Genomic DNA, 20,639 nt, shown 5'->3' with positions numbered 1-20,639 from the left:
TTCCTGCTGGTCTGGTACCTATCCAGCTCAACTCAGGGGACCGGCTGAAAAAGGGGTCTCCTACTCCTCTGCCATCTTAACCTCTCTCCAGAGTCTGACTCTTGATTTTGGCTAAGATCACAATCTCAGGGTCATGAGATGGAGCCCGGCATGGAGCCCGGTGTCAGGCTCTGCTATGTGCATGGAGACTACTTAAGATTCTCTCTCCTTCTCCCTCTACCCCCTCCCTCCTGCTCCTCTCTCTCCATCTCTAAAAAAACACAAAAACAAAAAAACATACACACAGAAAAAAAATCTCTTGGTAAATAATAGTTGTGTTGATCAATGGAACAGTATAGAGAATACAAAAATAGACCCACATTTGTATGATCAATGGATTTTTGACAAAGGTACCAAAACAATTCAATGACAACAGGTGTACCTTTTCAACAAAGATGCTGGAACATATATACATATGTAAAAAAAATTTACTGAACCTTAGCCCTTAAGTCACACTGGATCTCAAAGCCGGCCAAACATATGTGGAACAATATATTTTAAAATCTGAAGAAAAAAAAAGTTAATTATCTCCACAAAAATACCCTTTAGAGGTGCCTGGGTGCCTAAGTTGGTTAAGCGTCTGCCTTCAGCTCAGATCATGATGCCAGGGTGCTGGGATGGAGCCTGGCATCGGGCTCCCTGCTCAGGAGAGAGCCTGNACATCAGGAAGCACACACAAAGCTACTCAAAATAATTAGTCATCAAAGAAACTAAAATTAAAACCATAGCATATGTCCGTTAGAATGGCAAAAATTAACTCTCATACTTCAGTGGTGGAAATTTAAAATAGGACAACCACTGAAGAAAACTGAAAGTTCCATTTCAGTTAAACATAACTAACCATATGGCCCAACAGTTCCACTCCTATGTATTTTCCCAAAAGAAATAAAAACATATTGCCACACAAAGATTTGTACACAAATGTTCATATAAGCTTTATTCATAATGGGCAAAAATTGGTAATAATCCCAAAGTCCATGAACAGGTGAATGGATAAACAAACTGGGGCAGAAGTCATATCATCAAGAGGGCAACATAGGTTGTCCCCCACTTCAGTCCCCCCTCACAAGACCAATTAGCTACTATCCACAGACAAGACACCAATTTAAAAATCCTAGAACACAAGGGTGGGGATGAAGCTACCCCTGGACCACAGAGACAGGGAAGGACTGCATTGATACATAAGAGGAGTGGTTTCACTTTGACCACACTGCCCTTCCCCCAGGCCAGCACCCAGCCACACTGACAGCGCTCCCCTGGTTTCTTCAGCAGATCCAAGAGAACCCAGGGGGAACTTCCTGCTTCCCCAGCATTGCAGGCCACTTCCCAGGAGACCTGCTCAGGTCTCACCTCATAGGAATCACTGGAAGAATCTATGGAGCTCAACCAATCTCTGTCATGAGAGAGAGAGAGAAGGAGAAAGGAGGCAGGACTTAAAGCAACCAGCACTCAGAATCTGGCAAACTACATTCCTGCTTGCAGTAGCCACCCAAGCAGAGACTCGGCTGACAGCCCTGCAGATGGACAGAGCTGGTAGCCCCATCTAGCCAGGGAGCTCAATCGGCAGTTCTGCATGCTATGTCCCTAGCCAACATGCCACACCAGCGTTGGAGTCCATTCCACAGACCTGCCCAGGCAAAAAAGCAAATTCATAGCCCCTCACCAGAAGGCCTGGACAGCCATCCCATAGCTCCACTCAGGCAGGAAGCCAAGCCAGTAGCCCTGACCTGCTGTTGGACAGAGCCTGCAGCCCCAGATAACCGGGGAATTAGAAAAGTGACCCTGGGCAACCTCAAGGCCCACCCTACGGAACGCCTTAACTGCTGAACCCAACCTGATTAATGAACATAGTGTACAGCTTCACCCAAGCAGGAAGCCCCAAAAGAGACCCCCCCACATCCTGTAGCACAACCTACAGCCCTGCCCAACCAGAGTGTCCAGACAACAATCCCACTGACAGCATAGTATAGTTGCCAGCCCCACCAAAATGCGCAATACAGTTGGAGGCCCACCCAAATGAGTGCTTGGACAGCAAACTTGCCCAACAACAAAGCACAGCAGAGCCAGTGGCCTACCACATCATGAAGCCCAATACAAGACCCACCCAACTTCAGGACACAGCCTGCAGCCCCACCTTAACATACAGTCCAGTCAGCTACGCCGTCTGGTAGAAGCACAGCCAGAGGACCCACCCAATCAGGACAGACTGAAGACCCCAGCTCAGTCCAACCAGTGGCACCGTCCTGCCAGGGAACACAGCCTGCAACCTCACCCAACCAGGGGTGATTGCAGAGCACTGATAATGGCCCCATCTAACCTCAGAGCACAACCGACAGCACTGCACAACCAGGGAGCCCAGTGAGTGGTCCTGCTTACATGCAAAGCCCAGGGAGCAGACCTCTCCAACTGTGGAGTATAGCCAACAGCATGCCCTCCTCAACCTCAGAGCACCGGCAGTGGCATAGCCCAATTAGAGACAGCAAGCCCTGCCTGCCCACAAATGCCACCAAATGACCCATCCACTGCCTCAAGCTGACCTGATGGGTGAAGGTCTTTCACTGCCAAAACAAACACATAAAGTCTAGAAGAAGAGACTGCTTAATCAAATGTGCAGATACCAACAGAAGAACACCAAGATCATAAAAAATAAGGTAAACATGACACCACCGAAGGAAATTAAAAAAGCTCCAATAACTGACTCTAAAGAAATTGAGATCTATGAACTGTCTGACAACGAAATAGGACCAATTTTCTTAAGGAAGTTCAGTGAACTACAAGAACACATGGACAGACAACTAAACAAAAGTAGGAAAACAATGCATGAACGAAAAGAAGTGGAAGAAAAAAAATCCAAAACAAAAAAAAAACACCCCAAAAAACCCAAAACAGAATCCTAGAGCTGAAGAACACAATGACTAAACTAGAGAATGCAACAGAGAGCTTCAATAGCATGTTTAAGCAACCAGGACACCAAACAGGTTAAACTTGAAAAGGGTTACACCAAGACATATTATAATTAAACTCTCAAATGTCAAAAACAGAGAATGATGAAGGTAGCAAAAGTAATTGGTTACCTACAAAGAAGGCTACCCCTCCCTCCATAAGACTATGAGCAGATTTTTTTTTTAAAGATTTTATTTATTTATTTAACAGAGATAGAGACAGCCAGCGAGAGAGGGAACACAAGCAGGGGGAGTGGGGGAGGAAGAAGCAGACTCACAGCAGAGGAACCTGATGCGGGGCTCGATCCCATAACGCCGGGATCACGCCCTGAGCCGAAGGCAGACGCTTAACCGCTGTGCCACCCAGGTGCCCCCTATGAGCAGATTTTTTAACAGAAACTTTCCAGACCTAGGAAAAGTAGGATGATATATTCAAAATACTAAAATAAAAAAAACTCAGTGAAGAACATTATAACTGGCAAAGCTGCCCTTCATAAATAAAGGAAAAATAAACAAACAAATACGAGGAAGCCCATCAACACTAAACCTGCCTCACAAGAAATGGTAAAGGGCATTCTACAAGCTAAAATGAAAGAATGTTAATCAACACTGTAAGAATGTATAAATGTCCAAAACTCACCAATAAAGGTAAATATGTAGTCGAAATCAGATTCTCCATTACTGCAATGGCAATAGGCAAATCACTTACAACTCTAGTTTAAAAGTTTTTAAAAGTATCAAGATAAACGTAACTACTGGGGCACCTGGGTGGCCCAGTCAGTTAAGCATCTGCCTTTCACTCAGGTCATAATTCCAGGGTCCTGGGATAAAGCTCCACATTGGGCTCCCTGTTCATCAGGGAGCCTGCTTCTCCCACTCCCCACCCCCTGCTCATGCTCTCTCTCTCTCAAATAAATGAATAAAATCTTTAAAAATAAATAAGATAAACATAACTGCAATAATTTGTTATCATATGCACAATAAAATGTTAATTATAATATAAATAAACCAAAATGTAAGGGATGCAGGTAGAGAAGTAAAAGTACACAGTTTCTGTATGTTATTAAAGTTGTTATCAGCTTAAAACAGGATGTTAAACTATTAAGTATTTTATGCAAGCCTCATGGTAACCATGAAGAAAAAAATCTATACTAGATACACAAAAGGTTATGATAAAGGAGACAAAGCATACTACCACAAAAATCAACAAAATACAAAGGAAGACAGCAAAAGAGGAAGGAACACTAAATCTACAAAGCAATTAGAAAATAATTAACAAAATAGGAATAGTAAGGGGCAAATGGTGACACAGTCGGTTAAGTGTCAGACTCTTGATTTTGGTTCAGGTAGTGACACTGAGCCCCACATCAGGCTCTGCTCTCAGTGCGGAGTCTGCTTGAGATTTCTCTCTCCCTCTCCCCCTACTGCTCATGTGCTCTCCCTCTCTCTCTCTGAAATAAATAAATCTGCAAAAAAAAAAAAAATAGGAATAGCAAGTAAGTCCTTACCTATCAATAATTGTTTTAAACATAAATGGATTAAATTCTCCAACCAAAGACACAGAGTGGTGGAATGGACTTAAAAAATATCCAGTAATATACTGTCTATAAGAGACTCAACTTAGCTTTAAGGGCACAGGTAAGATGAGACTGAAGGGATAGAAAAAAGATATTCCAAGCATATGGTAACCAACAGAAAGCAAGGATAACTATACTTATGTCGGACAAAAGGATCTTAAGCTAAAATGGATGGAAAACAGATGGAAAGAAAGGTTAAGAGACAAGGAGAACAAAATGAGAAGGTCCAATAAACATCTAATGAGTAAAACTAAAACAGAGAGCTAACTGTTTTGCTTACATTATGCCATTTAGTTGACATAACTTGTTGAAGTCAATATTATTTTTCCCAATTTATGCAAAGAGAGACACTGAGACTTAGTTGAATAATATGTCTAATTTATACATATGTTGGCACGTGATGGTTAATTTACATATTAATTTGACTGAGCCATGGAGTGCCCAGACATTTGGTCAAACATTATTCTGTGTGTTTCTGAGAGTGTGTTTCTGTGTGAGAGTAACATTTAAATGGGTAGACTGAGCAAAGATTGCCCTCCATAATATAGGTGGGCCTTATCCAATCAGTTGAAGGCCTCACTAGAAGAAAAAGGCTGACCCTCCTGCAAGCGGGGGAAATTCCTCCTGCTGGCCAGCCCTGAGCTGAGACATTGGATTTTTCCTGCCTTTGGACTGGAACTACAACATTGGCTCCCCTGAATTTCCAGCTTGTCAACTGCAGATGGTAGGACTTATCAGCTTTCATAATCACATAAGCCAATTCCTTATAATAAATCTCTTATATAGAATATATATATTCTATTTCTCTGGAGAACACTGAGTAATACAAGCACCATTGCTTTTACGATTAAAGCTGATGAGTGAATACACCTAGATGCCTGAAATCAAAAAAAAAAGGAGTAGAAAACAAAGAAGTAGACGTAATTTCGTATAAACATAAAGCTTCTATTCAAAGAACTAGTATCCACAAAGTGGGAAAAAACTATCTGTGGCACTAAATTCACAGAAAACCTTGCTTTAATATAACAATACAGAGGACAAGCGAGACTCATACTGAAGACCCAGCAGCATGTTTCAACTCCGTAAGGCTCTATTAAATATTGTTCCATTCAGTCTTCCATAAGAAAGGAACACTTGCATTTCAGAGCTGGATAAACACAGAAGGTTAGATTAGGAGAGCCTTTCCCATCCATATTTAACGTAAAGTGATAAGATGATAGGCTTTCCAAGAACAGAGGGCTGGTGAGGATTCCAATTCACCAGCCTCCCGGCAGCACTGGCTGCTGTCCAGTTCTGAATGGGAAACATACATATGGGGTAAAGCAGGAGGATTTACTCCTGACCCTCAGGAAGAGATAGCCCGGATTGACCATGACTATAACAGCTACAAGATAAACGGATAAGCAATGAAAGTGCAAAAGATCTAATAGGAATTACAATCTGGAGCAAATCCTGTAGCATTTGGGATGCTTAGCAGAACAAATGGGTGACATTTAATCTGTGTCTATATAAGAAAGTCTTAACTTTAAAAAAAATATTTGACTTTTAATGCTGCATTTAAGCAATGCACACACAGAAAGTTTGGGGGCTGCAGTTTTTGTTTGAAACATTGTTTTTATTTCTGTTGTGATTTGGTGAAAATAAACAGCAATCTGACAATTAACAACAATTTCTGAATATGACTTGACTGAAAGAGAAATTTTTCCCAGACTGGAAAATAATACCTTTATGCTGTGGAGAATACATAAAACAATAGACTTGAGAGAACTGGATTTGTATCCCTGCTTTGCCACCTCCTACTTGTATAACCATAGCCAACAACATACTAAAAAAAAGGTACCATTTATTGGGAACTGACTATGGGCGGTAGTTAGCTAAATACTGCACATTTATCACTGCATTTAATTCTTACGACAACCTCATGAGTTGGATATTATGAGTTCCGTTTTTTAGATGAGGAAACTGAAGTTCAAAAAGGCTGTTAAATGCATTTCCCAAGGTCATTTAACCTTTCAGACTTTAGATTTCTTATCCATAAAGTTTGGGGATTAGACTGAAAGACTAAACTTCGGCTTTAACACCTAGGATCTTCTTTGAGAGGCTCCCAGAAAAGGAGGACTCTATTACGATAATATCCCCCATAAGGCTCAACACAGTATATATATAGCAACCACCCCGAGATATTTGTTCAAAATTAGCTATCTTCATTTTTTTTTTAAAGTCATCCCATAAGTTTCACAGTCTTTATTAAATCAACAAACAAAATGAGTGATTACGATCACGGACTTGAAACAGGCATGCACTGCAAAGTCAAAGGAAATCTTTGCAGCAAACCAAGGAAGGTACAGGATGTAATAATGACTTTACAACATTCATATCTATTCCAGGTTACAGTGGTGACCCCAGTGGGGGATCCACTTAGGAAAAGAGTAGAGGAGTATTGTCTACATCTAATTTTTTTTAATGTTTTGCTTTGTGTATTCAGCAAACAGAATGAATGGGTTTGTTAGTATTTTTTTCTCAGTAGAGTTTAGGGACCTTCATTAGGGCAGCTTTGGCCATGATTCATTCGTTGTGATTGTCATTCTCCACTCCATTTATGTCCACTAGGACCCAACTAACTCAAGAAACTGGATTTTATTTGGAAACAGGGGGCACTGAACAATGACCTAAATGTGATACACAATCCTTGAGGAATGGAGGATAAGCAATAGAGAGCCACTGAAAACCAAAAGCAATGTCAACATTCTGTGAAAGGAGTGATAAAAGTGCAAATCTGAAGCTGTCTGGAAAACCAAAAGGTAGAGTTACAAAACCAAGAGGGACAACAAAATAGGTTTCCCAGAACTCAATGCCCACACAATGGAAAGGTAAAAAGCCCAAAACTTCAGAAAGTGATGAGAAATGATAGATACATAAAAAAAATACACCAGAACAAAAACGCGAGTAAGAGAGAAGCTATCATTTCAGGTGGTGCTAAAGTACAGGGGAGCCATGATACATGACTTACTATGTAGCGAGAAAAAGAAAATTTGAAACTGGCATCTGAGTTAGATTTAGGACCTACTATATATTTTAAGGATATATGTTTAATAAAGAAAACATTAGTTAATCACAACTCGAATTATGACACGCATTTCCCTTTTTTTTAGCTTTTAAAAATCTTCTATAAGAATGTAATTCTAACATTTTATTCACAAGTACAACTTCTACAGTCACTCTGACCTACCTTCACTTTGCCTGAATAATGAAGAAAATACTGTCATTCGTTTTACAAATATATTGAACACCCTATTGCTAGGTGCCTTGCTAAGCTGTGAGAATGAAAAGGTGAAGTTTCAAATTCCTGCTCTTAAGTAGTTCACAGTCTAATAGGGAAGGCAGGTGATTAAGCAGTTAATTCCAACACAATTTAAAAAGCGCTACGATGGGTGTGACATGGTGCTGTAAGCAACTCTGGTCCTAGGAAAAGTGAAGCCTGCATTGCTCAAGGTCAAGAAAATCTGCCAGCAATTCTCTTCATCGGCTTTGGTGACGGGAGGCTGCCCTTTTGGAGGATGTACATGTGGGGCTTTTTGGAGGGTGGGTGGGAATTTTGTTGGGAAGGAGACTGATGTTATGTCATTGGGCCATTTAGTCAAGGACAGCCATGACCCTCTTCAGGAGCGAAGGCACTGAGACATGAGTAGTGACACTGCTCTGCCACTAACAACAGGTCATCTCTACACCTCTCTGTTATGTACTGGGCTTTGTCCTATGTGAGTAAAGGATGCATTAACTTCCCGCACTCTCTAAGTAGGGATGAGTATTAGTTGTTTTTTAAATGAGGCAACTGTGGCATAGAGTGCAGAAATACCCCAAGGCATACAACAAGCAAATAGTGGCATCAGAATCTTAACTCATAAAATCACTGGAGACTAGATGTCTCACCACTGCTTCGTACTGCCTCTGCCTTCACTCCGAACAGAATGGCCCTCTGCAGAAGGTTACTATGGTCGATCAGTGATATCCACTAACTACTTAACACTGCCTCCATCAGGAAGTAAGGGTCTATGACCCTTCCCTTGGATTCTGGACAGGCTCAATGACCCTTTGACCAACAGAATATGGCAGAAGTGACACGTGTCAGTTTCTAGGTCTTAAGACACCAGCAGCTTCCACTGCCTCCTCCTGGAACATTGACTACTTAGGTTTTTAAAGTCAAAAAGCAAACATGCATCATGAAGAATATACTCAAGAGTAGCAAGCCTTAAGATGTCAGTAAAAGACTGGACTGCCCTACTGAAGAGACCACATGGAGAGGCCTTGAGGTTTTATGACACTGCATGGAAAAGGGAAGGAAATGGCTGAATGCAGCCTCCCAGCTAGCCCCTCCAAGGTAGCAAGGGAAATGTTCTCAGTCCCTCCAGACCAGCCTTACCATCTGCTGGATATCATCCAACGATCCCAGTCAACGCAAAGTGGAGCAGAAGGTGAGCACTATCCAAAATTCTACCCTCAAAACCATGTTAGATTAAAACAATATGTGATTTTTAAATGAATTATGTTTGGAGTTGTTTTGTTACTAAGCAATAAGTAACCAGAACAGATAAACTGACTCAGAACCAGATATAAGACAGGGAATGGGGGAAATACAGATGCCAAAGAAAGGGACGCTACTGGGACCTGCTAGAACACTCTTCCCACTGGCAGGAGGTAGGAATCCTTGGAATGAGTCAGCTATTTAAAGAGAGAAAGAGTGAGAGTTCCCCAAAGAAAGCACATCTTTGCATTCTAATGGTTATTTCACTCTAAATGTTTACCTCCTACACATAAGTCCTTCCTGTTACCCTTATGCCTTCAGTCAAGTTTTATTAAACCTCACAGCCTAGATTAGAGTGAAGGAAAAGATACAGCAGGTTAGGGAAGGGATAAGCAAAGCGTCACCATACTCTGTATAGCACAAAGGAAATGCCCTAGTTGTTTGGGCAGACTGCCTAGGTCCCAATCCCAGGTCTATAAGTTTCTTACTTTATCCCCTTGGACAAATTATTTAAACCCTTTGTGACTCAGATGCCCCATCTATAAAAATCAGAGCCAGCACTGACTCCCTGTGCTTTCTATATCCATCATCAAGAAAAATAGGGAGCTTCAGAAACCTTCCTCAGTCTTCCCCTCAACACTCAAAGCCTTACTGCCAACATCTGCCTTGAGTCCAACATGACTTCTAGAAGATGGGGTGAAAGGTCTAGAAACCTGGAGAGCGCCTAGAATGCCTCCAGACAGCAAGCATTTTAGGTAGAGAGGGCGAGATGAAAAAACACCCAGGAGTATGAGATAGAAGTATCTTTGGAAACCTTAAGTAGACCACCATGACCTTATATCTGGTGTGTAGAGTAGAAGGTATAGGCAGTGGGGGTGGATGGAAGGAGAGGAGTTGGACAGAAAAGCAAGATCAGACCATAGGAAGCCTTATTTCCCATGCCAACTAGTCTGGGCTTCATTGTGACAGCAAGTGGCGGGGGGCAGGGTGGGGAGGGCAGCAATTACAAAGTCGGAAATTGTAGACACTTCATACTTAACAAATACCAGCATTTAATCTTCATGAGAACTTTGCTAGGCTGGTAGGGAATGTATTGTTATTCCACTGCTATTGAGGAAACGAGATCTAGAGGTTTAGGCACTAGGACTTGGCAGGTCTGTAGAGTCTTCTCAGACCCAAGCAACCTGAGGCAGAAAATGAAGTTGGTGGTAGAAGGCCACTCAACACACACGTGTGAGGAGAACAGTTACTTTATAAATCCTTCTCTCTGTTCTGGAATTTCACTGTACAGAAAAAGCAATAAATATATCCTAGACAATCTAGCTCATGCCCTTAGGTTTACTTCTTGTGCTATCGTAATGAAACCAAACAGGAGCTGGAGGTCAATTATATATGCCAAGCTTTTCCAAATGAATCTTCTCAGCAAAGTGTTTCTGTCTTGAGTTATAAGGCAATGAGACACCTTTGTTCAACCGACAAGATTCCAATTGTCCATATAAAAAAATAACAAATGACTTTAACGGCCATACTGCCCATCAGGGTTAACAGTGGGAAACCCACATTACATCCTGACAATGAGGTAGCACAAATTTGTTTAATAATCAGTTTATCTTGCCCTTTGCTAGCAATGTGATGAAACTCACATTCTTTACTGAGCAAAGAGACTTCTAAATCCAAGCCTGCCTGATTCAGTCTAAATTTTTATGTTTCAATTCCATCTATCATGATTCATTCAAAACCATTAAGGAAAAAAAGAATGATAGCCAGTCTCCCTCAATGATTAATCTTTAAAATTTCTAACCTTGAGAGAGTTCACTCTGAAGACTCAGAATGACTTACTAGGAATATTGGAATTTTTCCATAATATGAAACCTATGTTTTCAACAATATCCCTTTACTTTTCAGTTATTAAACCTCCCCTCAACAACTAACACTTCTACTAACATGAGCAACATAGAAGGGAACAGCACTCTTCAGAGAGTCCCTCATCTAAGGAAGAAAGAATACACAGCCTCTGTATTCACTGATGGCCGGAAATTCAGCAGATGAAAGGAAATGGAATTTCAGACCTCTGCAAACTGTCTTTATTCTATGACCTCTTACTATGCACTTTCACCATAAGGAAACAAAAAGGAAAAAACAATCATTATTACTTTCCTAGCCTGTGCCAGGATATGAGTATTTTGTAATTATTCTTATCCTTTCAGAAAAAGGCGCCATGACGCTCACAGCCACTCCTCAGAGACTCTCCATTTTCTCTCACCAAACGCTCTCACCGCCGCGCACTCTTGATTCATTTATTAAATCCTTAGATTCCTCCTTAAATCTTCTTAGTAGGACCTTCACCTCCATCATCATTGCTCTTCTTGCCTCAAACAGCCCAAGCCTCACTCAGATTTCAGTCTCTTCTATTCATTCTCCATTCAAGTAATTCGTGTTGCCCTTCCAAACTACAGGCCTCATTATAAACCTTCTTACCTAATTCTTCTAGGCTAATTCTAAAATTCCTCAGGAGAAATGTTAAATTCCTTCATCTGGTCCCCTTTCCTTCCATGACTTGGCTGTAATTCCAGCGCCAGGGTAAAGGGTGGGGTGACACGGTCCAGAATTTAAAGAACACACTCTGGTCACATGAAGTCAGCAGTACAAGCAAGTGTTCAGTTTAGGCTTCAGTCTTTTATGTCCCAGGCCTTATGGGAGAGGAAAGCCAAGCCTTTCAAAAGGCCTGAGGTCTTCAGCGTAGAATTTAGGGTATGACAGAAGGTCACATGCAGTGCACTTTATGCTTGCCTCCCCAGAATATTTTCTATTGGAGAATATTTCTTCAATTCTCCAATTTCTCCCTTCTCCTGTTGAGAAAAAACTTTGAAGCCTGGGCCGGACTGACTCCAAGGGCTCTGATTGGTCTAAACCAAGCGAGGCCATGGCATCCCTCTGGCCACAGTCAATGGTCCAGGGACGGGTACATAAACTGGCCTTAATCCAAGCTCAGAGCATTGTCCCAGCCCCTAGTATTGCTTCAGAGGCAGGCACATGATCTAAGATGCTCCGATCATAATAAAGCTCTGGACTTTGAAGAATGTGGGAAGACATTCTGTTACTTCCCTTGGCTATGAAGGAAACTTATAGCCTGTAGTTGCTAGCAGCTACTCTGCCACTACCATAAAGTCAGACAGAGGAGAAATTCAATATAAACATGGGCAGAGAGAGTGACGCAGAATACTCAGAGAACCACACATGCAAATGCACGCGTGTGCGCACACACACACACACACACACACACAAAATGGGGCTTCATTCCTGAGGACATTGTGGATATTTGGGTTATTTACCAAATGAGTTAACAGATTCCCTTTCCTGTTGAAAGCCAGACCTATCACCTAAACCATCCTAACCTATCCTGTACCCACTCTCTTGTCCCTCTTCAACACAGCCCCTTCGTCCTTGTAAATTCTTTCCTCTCCCCACCCCACTTCACTTATTTTATCTCCGGGTCTCAGGAGAGGCTGTCAGCATTTACTTCCTTCTTCTGAGCCAGCTGGGACCCAGAAGTGGGTAGTTGCTTCCAATCCTGTGGACAGAGAAGGTAGGAGGCTCTTCTTATGAACTAGTTTCAAGGTTAAATATCTTAGAAACAATTAGATCTTTCTTCTTCATACCTCCAGCACAGTTACTATGTTAAAAATGTTGTCTTTTGCCAAGTTCAGTTGCACTCCCAAAGGGGTCTGTTAACCTGACTTCAGTTCACAGCAGGACCTGGGGAAGCCAGGGAGAAAGGGAAGGGTGGGAGAAGGAGAAAAACAAATCGCCCCATGGTGCACATGAAATTGCTCATGGTCCCCTAAAAAGCATGGCTTTTAACAGTCCTCTACCTTTCCACATACACTTCCCTCTGTCCAGAATCCCTCAACTGAACTCATGGCTGCATACATGTTGGCCTATCTTTTAAGACTTAAGTAAAGAACGAGGTTAGGAAGCCACAGGTACAATTGAGCATTCTCTCCATCATGTCCACACTATGGTATACAGGCTTCTCTCATAGCTCTTGCCATTCTTGTTTACACTCACTTCGCTCAATTCTGATGCCCCTGCCAGACCCAGATGATAAATGCCGCTGGAAAGCAAAGTCCCTATCATATAGTAAAGGCTCAAAATTCTTTTATATGTCGAACCTCATCTACAAGCTAAAATATGAAAAGGATTAGCTTTAGATTTCTTATATAATGGAAGTCTCCAGTGACTATTATAAACAGTGGAAGAAAGAGCTTTGAAGGCAAGATCGGAACCCTTATGAGAATTTAAAAAAGAACTCTGCACTCATGCCTGAAACGCCAAACCCTTTCGTTAAATCACCCACTCAGTGAACCATCACTGCACTGCCTACTGCCAAACCCTAGTCAATTAGTCACTAGTGTTAATCTAATTAATTACTTCACCAAGCACAATGCTGCCTCATTCCAATTTAACCTTACAAACCCAATGCTTACCCCAAACTCTTCATAAACCCTGACTTTTGCTTTCTTCAAGGAGGAGCATTGCCAGTCACAGGTCCCTCTTGACCGGCAAGAAATAAATTCAACTTTTATCCTTCAGATTTGAGTCTGGGGTCCTGCAAGTTGTGACTGCTTTTAATAGATTGCAACCCTACTTATTGAAGACACCTGAAAACACAAAATCTACAGAGAATGTGGTATTTTTCAGGTAGTTGGAACAAAGCATCTCCTAAGTGCCATTACAACATTCCCACACTTCTCAACCTGCCATCCCCTTAACCTGTCTGTAACCTATTATACCCACTCGATAAAATAAAAATTAAATACAATTAATTCCTTTCTTTTCCATTCAAGAAAGCTCAAAGTCAGTTGCTTAAAATTGAAAGAATTACTCGATGAGATCTTCAGATCAACAAGACATGTTAAGAGGGTCCAATAATGTGTTAGTTTTCTTTCACCGCCATAACAACCACAAACATCGTGACTAAAAACAACACAAATTTATTACCACACAGTCCCATAGGTCAGAAGTTTGAGCAGGCTCAACTGGTTTCTCTAATCCAGATTTCACAAGGCAGAAATTAAGGTGTCAGCCAGCTAGGTTCTGGTAAGAATCTGCTTCCCAGCTCATTCAAGTTCTTATGGTTTTAGTACTGAAATCCTATGAGCTGGAGCTGCCCTTAGCTCCTAGAGGCATCTCTGCAGTCCCTGCACATGGGCCCTGCTCTCAGAGCCAGCAATGGCATATCAAACCCTTCTGATGCTTAGAAACTCTCCAACTTTCCCCTCTGCTGAACCTCCAACTTCCAGCCGAAGAAAGTTCTCTGCTTTTAAAGGCTCATGTAATTAGGCTGTGCCCACGGGAATAATTCAGGATCATCTTCTCCTAAGTCTATACCCTTTAATTACAACTGCAAAGTCCTTTTCCTTGTAACATGATATATTTATATGTTCTAGAAATTTTGGAACATTTTCTAGGAGTCATTATTCTGCCTACGCGGTAGAGGGGAAAATGTATTGGGGCACAGAAACTACTTTCTCCACAGTACTGATCTGTCCAGGGATTTTTTTTCTCTCTGATTCAACGGGGCACTTAAACGAGCAGCTTACATTTAATGTGCATTATTATATGCGCAGAACTTTACTAGTACTTAAATATACTACTTCATTTAATCCTCGTAATCTCTTACGCAATAAACCCTATCATCATCCCCATTTTACACCTGAGGCCACTGAGGTTCAAAAGAACAAGGATTCNACAAGGATTTAAACTCCATCTCTGTGACTCCAGAATCCCACACCCTCAACACTTTACTGCTGACAAGTCATATGCTCAGAGATCATGTCACTTGCCCAAAAATACACAGATGGTTAATAAAGGTATAAGGAACAAAATCAGATCTGCACCTGTCTTTGCACCTCCTGCTCTAGCTGTCTGGCCCTCCGCTCACACGTGCTGGGTGCCCTGCAGTCAGAGTCGATCCGACCGCACATCTGTCCATACAGCATCACGGCACTCACTGTTATTACTCTCTTCTCCATGTCTCTGAAAGTACACATTCTGCTGTGGTCACAGTAGCTTTGAAAATAGTGGGGCATTTTTTTTTATACTGTAAATGCTCTACTTTATAATGCTAAAATATAAATTTGATAGAACTAGACTTTGGAGCTTGAACTCCCATAATTATCTTCCAGCCCACCAGGCAGGAAAGAGTAACTACCTAGACCAACAGGAAATGGAGAGAGGGTAATTCACCATCAGAAATTGTGAGTGAATGACTACAGTCTATAATACTCACTCTTCTGTTTCATCTGTAGGCACGTGCTCAAGCATGTAAATATGCAGGTGGTCCTAGAACTGTTACAACCCACTGTGTAACTGATGACACACAATACTAAAGATTTATTCATGTCCCAACGGCCAGATATTCATTTGAACATCATATTATAGAGAGCAATTAAGGAGCTCTTTCCATAACTCATTGATAGGGCATTCTGAAATTTTACTGAAGTTCCTTTCAAGTGTGGATGCTGACATCACAGCCATTTCTGTGAAGAGTACTATTTTCAGACACAATCAGCAAACTCGGGAAGTTACTGAACAAGCCTCACTTAATGTCTTTAAGAAAGGGGGTATGTGGCGTAAATTAAGTGTTTGTGATTATTCTTATATGGTCAATCAGTTAACAATAATATTTACATACACATTCTCACTTAATGACCACAGCAACACATACAAGATGGGTGTTATTATGCCCAATATGCACATGAGAACACTAAGGCCCAGAAAAGATAAGTAGCTTTTATCCAAGATCAGACAACTAGGAAGAGGCAGGACCCAGTTTTCGTAGCCATACCAGTCTGATGCCAGCGCCCATCCCCTCTAGTGCCCTCCCTGCTTCTTATTCAGTATCTTCTTCAAAGGCAAAATACGTAAACTTTTGGGATTAGCTTTTTTCACTCCGCATAATTCTCTTGGAGATACATACACCTTGTGTGTATCAATAGTTTTCTCCTTATTGCTGAATAATATTCCAGGGTACAGATGTATATCAGTTTCTTTAACCATTAACCTGCCAACCAAGGGCCAATCTAAAACATTTATTAAAGCGTTTCCACTTGTTCACCTCATGGAAGAAGATTTGTCAACTTATCTAAAGAAATCTTCTTTGGCTGTGTAAGAGGAAAAATAAATTCACTTTAAGACAGAAAGAATGGAAGGAGTTAGCCATTGCTAAGGACTTATTAAATGGTGGGTATTTAGTTTTCACAGTAACCCCAGACTTGTTGTTTTACACATTATACAGGTAATAAAAGCAAGGCTCAAAAAGTTTAAACTCCCATAGCCACTCAATAGTTGATCTATAACTAAAACCCAAATCTTTCCCACTGTAGGTCCATACCCTCTGTCCTCCACTACACTGCACTGCCTATAAGGTGAAAGAGAGAAACCAACGGGAGTCCCTGGTTTCAGAAAGAGCAGCCATCTGGAAGAACTATGAAATCAGCCATCGTGAGCTGGGAGAACAAAAATTTGATCACCTCCCTACCAGGCTGCCTTGACCATAATGCCTTTTTCGTAGGTAGATTTTTTTACTTAACAGCCCTGTAACCCAGAATGAAAACTCCCAAGTCCTGCTATTCCTAACAACGACGACTAAATAAATAAATAAATACTCTTCCATCAGGATGGAAAAGAAAGGAATAAAAAAGTTAGAAGCAATTGATGGTTATCATGGCGCATCTGGTACGGCAAAGAAACCTCTCATAACGTGTGCTCCTGCACGGAATTAAGGACTTGAAGATAAAATAGTCCCCCTTCTTTTATTCCTCCCACATGCTGACATGGTATTGTTCCATAATTTTTTTGTCGCAGCCTTCAGATAAATCAGTAGCACCACTACCTCTCTTATCAGGCTGGTTCCAAATGACACCAGAGCACTGAGCGACGGTCGCATGGCTGTCCCCCTGCTAGCTTCCTGTGCGTGGCCACACCCCACCCACTCTCGGAGCAGGCTGCATCTTGCTTACTAGACATAGATAAATTCCTCACTGGCATGCTCATCAGACACTAAGCCAAACTCATCTCTTTCCTCCTCTCCGTTCCTCCCTCACTCCGGTTATTTATAGAGATCACAGGTGAATCGGGGGAAATTATTACAGCGCAGTGACTGCTGAAAGGCTGGGAGCTAAAGAAGATGGATTATCATGGCTCTGACATGATTTGTATGGATTTCCAAAATTAAGCTGTTCGCTTAGAGTGACCACCTTCCTCCCGCCCTGGGCTTCGCAGCTGCCCTGGTGATAACCTTCATCTGCACTTGTGAGCCCAGAAAGCTGAGCACGTTTCCCATTACCTTGCAAGCGAGTGTGTAGGGTTCTTCTGGCCCCTCGGTAATAGCAGGGCTGCTGGTGAACAGAGTGATAAACACCTACTGAGAGGGATGTAGCATGAAAAGATCTCATCACCTGCCATTAGCTCACCGATGAATAATGCAGCATTTTCCATGGCAGGTGTCAGGGTGGGAGGGAGAATTGCTCCTGTGAATGCTCTAGTGAGCACTTCAGCACAAAGTAAGGGGTGAGAGCAACAGAGGCATGTGACAAAATTACACAAGCTATTGTGTTTTAAAAGAAAGGGGGAACTTTTACTTCACAAATACCTGGCAGGGCTCCTGTCTTTCTGTCTCTACCCTTACTGTCAAGGCAGGCTAATGCTGCCTTCTCTGAAACTTACCATTCTCACCTGGACCCCGTGCAAAGGGATACTTCCCCTCTGATGGCACTGCACAGCTAATAGCACATTTCTCCCTCTGGTTCCAGTTCTTCCTCTGGTTGGTCTATCTGGATCTTGATTTACATATATGTGGATCTTCATTTTATTTTCATTAACTTTTATAGGCTTGGGTTAACGCAATCTATCAAATAGGAGCAAATGCAGTAATTTCTTGATGCACTGGTACCCACATGGATATGCGGCACATATGAAAGTGGTAATTTGGGGCCAAAAGAATGGGTAGCTAATGGGCTTATTACCTTTAAGAATCTACCTGAAGAGAATAATGTTAGTCCAGCAGAATCTAAGACAAAAATGGGATCCATTATTGGTTATTCACAGCACACAAACTCCTCTATCCTGAGAGCCAAAACTGAGCCTCAGATCCCCACATGAAGAAAACTTTCGATTAATTTTAGGTCAACTTTCCTCAAGAATGCCACAACTTCTGAGCACTCAGGAGTAGTTTTTTATTTTTCTGCCAGTTGTCATATATTTTCCAATATGGCCAGACATGCGAATTTGACTCCAGGACTAATTAGCCAGCAGCCTCACACCTAAATCCCACATTCTCTGAGGCCAAAATGCCAAGTCCTCTTGTTGTATAGAGCATTACCACTTAAGGTGAGGAGAAAAACTTTAAATGACAGAAAGAGTCCTCTGGCTAAAATGAGGCTAGAGAATTTTAAATGTAGCACACGCTACCATCACTAGAACAGCCGCCGAAGAGAATGTACAACAGCAACTTGCCCCCTACATCTAATTCCGGGTCTGCCCTTGTCACTGGAGCAAATGAAGATCCAAGCCTTTCCTGCACATCATGAGGGAGGGAAACCAGGTGGGCCGGACGGAAGCACCATGGTAAATTAAAACAAAGCTTGCCTTTGACACTACACTGATGCCCTTCTTCGTCACTTGGGCCATCATTTTTCAGAACACATGCCCTGACAAGGATGAGTTCACTTAGACAGTTGACAGGACAGAAATGGAGCTGTTCCAGAGAATTAAGGACGTAAGTCAATGTATCATCTCTTTCACCTCGTTACCCCCAGGAGACCAGGATCCATGTAATGCCTTCAACTGCCTAATAATATCTTGTTTAGTCTTGCCCTCTTACAAAACATGCCAGCTTCCCTAATTACTACTGATAGATTCCCTCTTCAAAACTCCCACCCCCTTCTTGGAAAGCTATCAGAATCCATTCCTTAATTCAACAGTATCTGTTAGGCATATATCATGTACCAGGAATACAGTTAAATGCTGGGGCTGATCATGTCCCCGCCCAAAGGACAGCTATATTCCACTAGAGGAAATAGGTAAGCAGTAACCAAATAAGTAAGTGTTTAGGCATTGTAACCACTGCTATACAGGAAATAAAACAGCAGGCAGATGTGCTAAATAATAACTAGGAAAGGGGCTACAGTAGTGAAGGCCATGTATGGGCAGACATCTGACCAAACAGTAAGGAAGAGAGAGTCAGGCGTGTTAGTACAGGTCCTCTAAGAAGCAGATTCCAAGACAGGATTCAAGGTGTAAAGATTTGATTGGGAAAAATTCCTGTGTTGAAAGGAGGGAGAAGGCTAACACGGTCATGAGACCATCGTGTAAGTCTGACCCCAAGTGATAGGAAGAGGGAGAGAAGGTTAATTAGAAGAGTCCTGGGCTCCTGTGCAATGTTATAAAGGTTCAGCCAAGCTGCCATGGACTTCTGGAGCTAAAGTTGGCAGACAAAAAGGCCCATGTCTCCTATGAATAAGGCTCCCCACGTATCCTGACAACACTCAATCTTCACAACACTCAACCACTGAACCCGAGGAAGCAGCCCCGGGAGGAAGTCCTTGATACAAAATCACTGATAGATTTCCAAGCACAGCAACCTTCAAGGGGCCTCAGTCAGTCACACCAGAGGTAGAAGACGTGGGAAGCTCATTCTCAGGACAACCATAATAGCCATATGAAGAACAGAAGACGACAGACAATTCCAGGGAGAAGGACAGCAAGGACAACTAGATGGAGGTTGAAACCCACCTGGAATGAATCAATCTTTTTACAATATATGAGGGTAAACAGAAGCTGTCAAATGGGGAAAACTGAAAACAGTATATGGGCCCAGCAATAGGATAATGATCATTTTAAACCATGCATATTCATGAATGAAATACTACATGGTCAATAATTTGGATTTTTTTTAAAGATTTTATTTATTTATTTGAGAGAGACCCAGTCAGCGAGACAAAGAACACAAGCAGGGGGAATGGGAGAGGAAGAAGCAGGCTCCCAGAGGACAGGGAGCTCTATGCGGGGCTCAATCCCAGGACCCTGGGATCATGCCCTGGGCCAAAGGCAGACACTTCACAACTGAGCCACCAAGGCGCCCCAATAACTGGGATCTTAAAGTAAGGGATTTCAATCTCCCCCCACCCAATAACAGACACAAACACACACACACACACACTTTACTCCCACAGTAACAAATTGATTGGTTAGGTGTAAGGACATTAGCCACATTGCTAAAAAAGCATATAAATGTGCTGAGCAAAGGAGCAAAGTCAAGTACACATGTATGTGAGGGACAGAAAGGATCTCTCCTTTTTATTGGACTGGCATTTTTCTATGGGAATTCAAAACATACTGGGCTGAGCATCTGGTGCCCCAACTAAAAAGAAAGGAATTATCAAAGTCACAAGGGGAAGGTCATGCAGAATGATGACACAGACCAAGATACCTGCAAAAGAAAGAAGTGAAAAATCTGATCCACACTGGATGTTTCCAAACTAAGCTTAGAACAGA

Source organism: Ailuropoda melanoleuca, chromosome 17 (assembly GCF_002007445.2).
Source record: "Ailuropoda melanoleuca isolate Jingjing chromosome 17, ASM200744v2, whole genome shotgun sequence".
NCBI lineage: Eukaryota > Metazoa > Chordata > Mammalia > Carnivora > Ursidae > Ailuropoda > Ailuropoda melanoleuca.
Note: the sequence above shows the minus strand (reverse complement) of the source record.